This window comes from Pongo abelii, chromosome 1 (genome assembly GCF_028885655.2).
Source record: "Pongo abelii isolate AG06213 chromosome 1, NHGRI_mPonAbe1-v2.0_pri, whole genome shotgun sequence".
NCBI lineage: Eukaryota > Metazoa > Chordata > Mammalia > Primates > Hominidae > Pongo > Pongo abelii.
Genome location: NC_071985.2, coordinates 168,744,248 through 168,752,624, shown reverse-complemented (window position 1 = coordinate 168,752,624; position 8,377 = coordinate 168,744,248). Strand labels below are relative to the sequence as shown.

At 41.3% G+C, this 8,377-nt stretch overlaps 1 non-coding gene across 1 annotated transcript; it reads right to left on the bottom strand.

Annotated features, from left to right (window-relative positions):
• Positions 1–1,037: 1,037 nt before the first annotated feature.
• On the bottom strand, positions 1,038–1,099 carry LOC112131253 (U7 small nuclear RNA). Its single transcript, XR_002913355.2, has one exon. It is a non-coding gene; the product is annotated as a U7 small nuclear RNA (small nuclear RNA).
• Positions 1,100–8,377: the final 7,278 nt, after the last annotated feature.

Below are 8,377 nucleotides of genomic sequence, written 5' to 3'. Positions count from 1 at the left end.
ATTTTGGGCAGCATAGACCACACCCATATAAGATGGTGAACTTAACTGATCAATGCTGGATGGGTTCTGACTGATCCACCGACTGACTTCCCCCTCTTTCTTCCTTTCCTCAGGCCTCCCTATTACCTAAGACACAACAATATTGAAATTAGGCCAATTAATAACCTGCAATGGCCTCTAACCATTCAAGTGAAAGAGCCACACATCCCTCATTTTATTTTTTATTTATTTATTTATTTATTTATTTATTTTTTTTTTTGAGACAGAGTCTCGCTCTGTCACCCAAGCTGGAGTGCAGTGGCACGACCTTGGCTCACTGCAACCTCCGCCTCCCCAGTTCAAGCAATTCTCCTGAGTAGCTGGCACCCGCCACCATGCCCGGCTAATTTTTGTATTTTTAGTAGAGACGATTTCACCACGTTGGCCAGGCTGATCTCAAACTCTTAACCTCAAGTGATCCACCTGCTTCGGCCTCCCAAAATGCTGGGATTACAGGCATGAACTACTGTGCCTGGCCTCATCTCTCATTTTAAATCAAAAACCAGAAATGATTAAGCTTTGTGAGAAAGGCATGTCAAAAGCTGAGACAGGCTGAAAGCCAGGCCTCTTGCACCTAGCAGCCAACTTGTGAATGCAAAGATAAAGATCTTGAATGAAATTAAAAGTGCTACTTCAGTGAACACGTGAATGATAAGAAAGAGAAACAGCATAATTGCTGATACAGAGAAAGTTTGAGTGGTCTGGGTAGAAGATCAAACCAGCCACAACTTTCCCTTAAGCCAAAGCCTAATCTAGAGCAAGGGCCTACCTCTCTTCAATTCTATGAAGGCTGAGAGACTGAGGAAGCTGCAGAAGAAGTTTGAAGCTAGCAGAGGCTGGTTCATCAGGTTAGAGGAAAGAAGCCATTTCCATGACAGAAAAGGTGAAGTAGCAAGTGCTATTGTAAAAACTGCAACAAGTTATCTTGAAGATCTAGCTAAGGTCATTGATGAAGGTGGCTACACTAAACAGATTTTCCTCTTTTTTTCCCCCCGCATGGGGGCTTTTGGATGAAAACCAGAAAACCTGCTAGACAAATTCTAAAAGAGTTATAACACTAACAACAGATTTTCAATGTAGGCAAAACAGTCTTCTATTGAAAGAAGATGCCATCTAGGATTTTCATAGCTAAAGAGGAAAAGTCCATGCCTGGCTTCACAGCTTCAAAGGACAGGCTGACTCTCTTGTTAGAGGCTAATGCAGCTGGTGACTTTAAATTGAAATCAGTGCTCATTTGCCGTTCTGAAAATCCTAGAGCCCTTCGGAATTATGCTAAATCTACTCTGCCTGTGCTCTAGAAATGGAACAGCAAAGACTGGATGATAGCACATCTGTTTATGGTATGGTTTAATGAATATTTTAAGCCCACTGTTGAGACCTACAGTTAAAAAGAAAAAAGATTTATTTCAAAATATTACTGACCATTGGCAATGCACCTGGTCAGCCAAGAGTTCTGATGGAGATACGCAAGAAGATTAATGCTGTTTTTGTTTTTTTGGAGACAGTCTCACTCTGTCACCCAGGCAGGAGTGTAGTGGTACAATCTCGGCTCACTGCAACCTCCACCTCCCAGGTTCAAGCAATCCTCTTGCCTCAGCCTCCCAAGTAGCTGGGATTACATGTGCATGCTACCACACCTGACTAATTTTTGTGTTTTTAGTAGAGACAGAGTTTCGCCATGTTGGACAGGCTAGTCTCAAACTTCTGACCTCAGGTGATCCACCTGCCTCAGCTTTCCAAAGTGCTGGGATTACAGGCGTGAGCCACCGTGCCTGGCCTAATGTTTTTATGCTCACTAACACAACATCCATTCTGCAGCCTATAGACCAAGAAGTACGTTTTACTTGCAAGTCTTATTATTTAAGAAATTCACTTCATAAGGTTGTAGCTGTCGTAGTGATTCCTCTGATGAACAAAGTAAATTAAAACCAAAGGATTCGCCATTCCTTTTTTTTTTTTTTCCAAAGCAAAGCAGCAAAAGTTTATTACACACAGTATTACACTCTCAAAGGGGAGAGTGAACTGTGAACTGACCTCTGCGAAATGAGATCAGCCCAGTCTGGTGTAGCTTGGGTCTTTTTATATGTTTTTTTTTTTTTCTCTTCTCTTCCCGAGCTGCCTAATCTCTAGCCAGTGTCTGTCTTTTGATTGATAAGTGGGTTGCTTCATTACTTTGGCCCTTGTGCACTTATGCATTGCCTCTATCCTGTAATTTTAAGTACATGCATGATATGTAGTCCATATGCATGACTCTTGAATAGCTAATTACCATATGGGGTCATTTTAAGAATACTTTTTCTCTCTAATGCACGTGCCCATCTCTGAGAAGCTACCCGTGACAGGTTTGGAACGGATCTAGCCAGCCATGGGGGCTCCTTACTCACTTCTTCTTCTTTTTTTTTTTTTAATCTTCAGCTTTTATTTTAAGTTCAGGGGTAATGAGCAGGATGTGCAGATTTGTTACATAGGTAAACATTTGCCACAGTGGTTTGCTGCACAGATCATTCCATCACCTAGGTATTAAGCCCAGCATCCAATAGCTATTCTTCCAATAGCTCTCCCTCCCCAACCCCAAAGGGCCCCAGTGTGTGTTGTACCTCCCATGAGTTCGTTCTCATCATTCAGCTCCCATTTATAAGTGAAAACATGCAGTGTTTGGTTTTCTTTCTTTCTTTCTTTCTTTTTGAGACCGAGTCTCGCTCTGTTGCCCAGGATGGAGCGCAGTGGCACGATCTCGGCTCACGGCAAGCTCCGCCTCCCGGGTTCACGCCATTCTCCTGTCTCAGCCTCCCGAGTAGCTGGGACTACAGGCGCCTGCCACCTTGCCCGGATAATTTTTTGTATTTTTAGTAGAGACCGGGTTTCACCGTGTTAGCCAGGATGGTCTTGATCTCCTGACCTCGTGATCCGCCCACCTTAACCTCCCAAAGTGCTGGGATTACAGGCGTGAGCCACTGCGGCCGGCCCAGTGTTTGGTTTTCTGTTCCTATGTTAGTTTGCTAAGGATAATGACCTCCAGCTTCAACCATGCCCCTGTGAAGAGCATGACCTTGTTCCTTTTTATGGCTGCATAGTATTTCATGGAGATTGACCATTCTTGATGCCATTAAGAACATTTAGGATTCATTGGAGGAGGTCAAAATGTGAACATTAACAGGAGTTTGAAAGAAGTTGATTCCAGCCTTCACAGATGACTTTGAGAGGCTCAAGACTTCAGTGGAGGAAGTAATTGTAGATGTGGTGAACATAGCAAAAGAAATGTGGAGCTTGAAGATGGGGCTAAACTGTTGCAATCTCACGATAAAACTTGCTCACACCTGTAATCCCAGCACTTTGGGAGGCTGAGGCAGGTGGATCACCTGAGGTCAGGAGTTCAAGATCCAGCCTGGCCAACATGGTGAAACCCCGTCCCTACTAAAAATACAAAAACACAAAAATTAGCCGGGCATGGTGGCAGATGCCTGTAATCCCGGCTACTCAGGAGGCTGGGGCAGGAGAATCACTTGAACCCGGCAGGCAAGTTTACAGTGAGCCAAGATCATGCCACTGCACTCCAGCCTGGGTTACAGAGTGAGACTCCATCTGAGAAAAAAAAAGCTTGAACAGATGAGGGGTTGCTCCCTATGGATGAGCAAAGCAAGTGGTTTCCTGAGATGGAATCTACTCCTGGTGAAGATGCTATAAACATTGGTGCAATGACAACAAGGGATTTAGAATATTACATAAACTTAGTTGATAAAGCAGCATTAGGGTTTAAGAGGACTGACTCCAGTTTTGGAAGAAGTTGCACTGAGGGTAAAATGCTATCAAACAGCATTATGAAAGAGAAATCTTTCATGCAAGGGAAAGTCATTTGATCCGGCCAACTGAATTGCTTTATTATTTTAATAAATTGTCACAGTTATCCCATCCTTCAGCCACCACCACCCTGATCATTCAGCAGCCATCAACATCAAGGCAAGACCCTCCACCAGAAAAAGATTACAACTCACTGAAGGCTCAGATGGTCATTAGCATTTTTTTTAGCAAAAAAGTATTTTAAAATTAAGGGATATATATTGTTTCTTAGACATAATGCTATTTCACAGTTAATATACTACAGTATTATGTAAACATAACTTTTATATGCACTGGGAAACCAAAAATTCTTGTGACTCACTTTATTACAATATTCGCTTTCCTGCAGTGTTCTGAAACTGAACTGGAAGTATCTCCAAGGTATGCCTGAAACAGCCCTGCTGTTAAAGTTTTCAAAATTCTGGCCACCTTGTCTGGCAGTCAGTAAGGTTGTCACTGCACACAAAAACAATACAGTTTGCTTGATGCTGTTGTCATTGTTACTGCAGTTCAAGGGTCCAGAAGTAAGTGGGCCAAAATCTCAGCTATTGTCTCTTTTTGGTTCCCATTTTCCAAAGCTGTCTGGCTACAACCTCCAGACCAAAGCCGTGTGACCAGGCAAATGGCCAGAAGCTGCTGGGATAGGCCAATTACGTTTTTATGAGGGCACCGTGCTGCATGAATTTAAGAGCTGGACTTGAAGAAGGGAGTAGGAGCGAGAGGGTCTGGAGCAGGACGAAGTCTTTGAGATGATGAGGGTGGGGTCAATAGAGACCATCAAATTGCAGCAGGTCACCAGGGTGGTGGTGTGACAGGAAGAGTGAGATAATCAAGTCTTCTCTGACACCACTGAATGTTACAAAGGAAGGGATGGATGTCTGGTGACAGCCTGCCCTGAACTGTTCTGGATCCTTCTCTGTTAGCCATTTTCTAGGTTTCTGACCTCCAAAAGATTTGCAAAACTGGACTGTAATCGATTCCATTGTCTTCTCCAGAAATGTAACCAATATATCACTTTCCTGTAATATAATATTAATGTTACTATCCCAGACCATACTGTATTTTTCTTGGGCATGCTTATCTGCATAAACATTCTGAGCTGCTTTTTATCTGACCCAGATGGTCTATAATAATTTCCTATTAGTCTTAGTTTCCTTTTATCTTTTATTTCCATCCAAACATATTTTGTCCCACTGCCAACTTGTTTATTATGTGACATTCTTTCTCCCTTCAGACACAATATCCGCCTTGACCCATGTTGGCATAATTCCCCCTAGCCTGTTGTGTCTATCTCTTGCATAAACTTTCCATATCCAAATTATTCCAAGTCTGTTTCTGGTTTTAGCCCCTCCTTAGTAATCCTTGTTACATAATGTGTCTATTATATCTCTTGGTTTTGTTTCCTTTCAGTTCACTTCTTACCATGCATATGAAAGTCATTTGTAAGGGGAGCTGTTTAGCATTTACTTTTATTTTTTCTTTGGTTTCTTTTGGGTTCTGCCTCCATCCCTGGAGTTCTTTTAATCTCCGACCCTCCTCTCTCTCCCAAGCCCTCTTCATTTCCCCATAACATGTTAGTTTATACCTTCTTCTCAGATGTATGCAATTTTTACCATTATGGCTTTGTGTATCGCTGTGTGGTTTTGCAGAAAAAGCTGGCTGTCCTTCAGTAACTTTCCAGCTCCCACCATTCATTTGTTTAGCAGGAGCTCCATTCAAAACCAGTTTTTGTTTTTTGTTTTTTGTTTGTTTGTTTTTGTTTTTTTTAATTATACTTTAAGTTCTAGGGTACATGTGCACAAAATGCAGGTTTGTTACATATGTATACATGTGCCATGTTGGTGTGCTGCATCCATTAACTTGTCATTTACATTAGGTATATCTCCTAATGCTATCCCTCCCCCCTCCCCCCACCCCACAACAGGCCCTGGTGTGTGATGTTCCCCTTCCTGTGTCCAAGTGTTCTCATTGTTCAATTCCCACCTATGAGTGAGAACATGCGGTGTTTGGTTTTTTGTCCTTGCGATAGTTTGCTGAGAATGATGGTTTCCAGATTCATCCATGTCCCTGCAAAGGACATGAGCTTATCATTTTTTATGGCTGCAAAGTATTCCATGGTGTATATGTGCCATATTTTCTTAATCCAGTCTATCATTGTTGGACATTTGGGTTGGTTCCAAGTCTTTGCTATTGTGAATAGTGCCGCAATAAACATACATGTGCATGTGTCTTTATAGCAGCATGATTTATATTCCTTTGGGTATATACCCAGTAATGGGATGGCTGGGTCAAATGGTATTTCTAGTTCTAGATCCCTGAGGAATCGCCACACTGACTTCCACAATGGTTGAACTAGTTTACAGTCCCACCAACAGTGTAAAAGTGTTCCTATTTCTCCACATCCTCTCCAGCACCTGTTGTTTCCTGACTTTTTAATGATTGCCATTCTAACTGGTGTGAGATGATATCTCATTGTGGTCAAAACCAGTTTTACTCCAATCATTATCACGAGCCTAGAGCCTGAAGGAAGTCTGATAGAGACTTTTAAAAGTGCAACAAATTCGTTTTATGTTTTCACGAGACTTCAACAGTCTACAAAAAGTCCAGATCAATTGGTTGAAATGAATATTATTTTAATCAACTGCCTATTTAGTCTATAAGGAGTCAAATAGTTTGAACTATATTTCTTCTCATTAAATTCTTTTTTTTTTTTTTTGAGACGGTGTCTCTCTCCGTCGCCCAGGCTGGAGTGCAGTGGTGCGATCTCGGCTCACTGCAAGCTCCACCTCCCGGGTTCACGCCATTCTCCTGTCTCAGCTTCTCAAGTAGCTGGGACTACAGGTGCCCGCCACCATGCCTGGCTAATTTTTTGTATTTTTAGTAGAGACAGGGTTTTACCGTGTTAGCCAGGATGGTCTCAATCTCCTGACCTCGTGATCCGCCACCTCAGCCTCCCAAAGTGCTGGGATTACAGGCATGAGCCACTGTGCCCGGCCTTAAATTCTTAACTCTATTTCCCCACTCCCTCACTTAATGGCCCTTTGGTTCTTGTTTGTGCATGCAAGTCTATGTGAGAGTTTACATCACCTATTACTTCCTTCACATTTCTGGAAAAGCTATCCAATAGGACATCACAGATATACCTGTACTTCCTATGTCCTTTAATACAGACAACAGTGGGGAGGGGTCCTAGTAGAAGGAGGTTAGATAAAGCAGTTGGCATGACTGAAAGTCTAGAGGCAACTCTTAACTATTTTCCAGAAATGTAAATTTCCTTAGGGAGCAGCTGTGACCTCAGTTGTCTTTGTTAATCAACCTCCCTGGGGCTCAGTTGAAAACAGAGACAATATTAATAATATCTACTCACTGGGACTTTTATAAGGATATGTTTAAAATACTCTCTAGGAAGAAACATTCTATTAATGGTGGTCTAAATAACAAGACATGACTGTGAAAGTCATCCGGGTATCATTCTGTAAATTTTTGTGCCAGGGAACTAGTGAGTAATTCAACAACCTTAAGAAGAAAGTAAATTTTTCCTATGAGAGGAATTTAGTGCCTAGGAGAATCCAGATGAACACAATTAGCAGAAATCATTGTTTAAAGTACCTGAAGGCAAAGTTACCCATGCTGAGATCCCGTCCTGACAGCAGTATGGTTCCAAGTTCAGAGGGGACAGAAACCAGAATAGACTCTTGTTTAAACATTCCACTGTTTGGACTCATTTTTGTTTAGGTCAACAAGATTTCCAAAACTATTCCTGTTATTAAAAATCATTGAGCCAATTGCATTTTCACTGCATTCAGAACATGAAATTTAAAGGGAAAGAAATCTTCAAGTTTATGTTTTTTGGATTAGGAACACAGATTTGAGAGTCATGCTGCCTCCATGAAAGTAACAGCAGAAATATTTGCTGGCTGCGTGATTTTAGGCAAGTTACTTTACCTGCTTGAGCCTCCATTTTCTCAGATGTAAAATAGGGAAAATAATAGTACCTATCTAATAAGGCTGCTTGAGGGTTCTCCTGATGCTTGGCACATAGGAAGCACTCAGTAAAAGCTTTTTGTTATCATTACTTTATTTTTTAATTTTTATTATTTTTCTAAATTTTTAATTTTTAATTTTTGTGGGTACATAATAGATGTATATATTTGTGGGTCACATGAGATATTTTGATACAGGCATGCAACGCATAATAATCACATCGTGGAAAATGGGATATCCATCCCCTTAAGCATTTATCCTTTGTGTTACAAACAATCCAATTATATGATTTTAGTTGTTTTAAAATGTACAATTGAATTATTATGAATATAGTCACCCTGTTGTGCTACCAAATACTAGGTCTTATTCTTCTTTCTATTTTTTGTACCCATTAACCATCCCACCTCCCTTTAACCCCCATTACCATTATTTTAGAAAGCTGAAGTCCAAAGAGAATGTCATTTGCCCAAAGTCTCACAAATATACTCTGCAAAGAAGGAAGTCAATGTTCATCCAG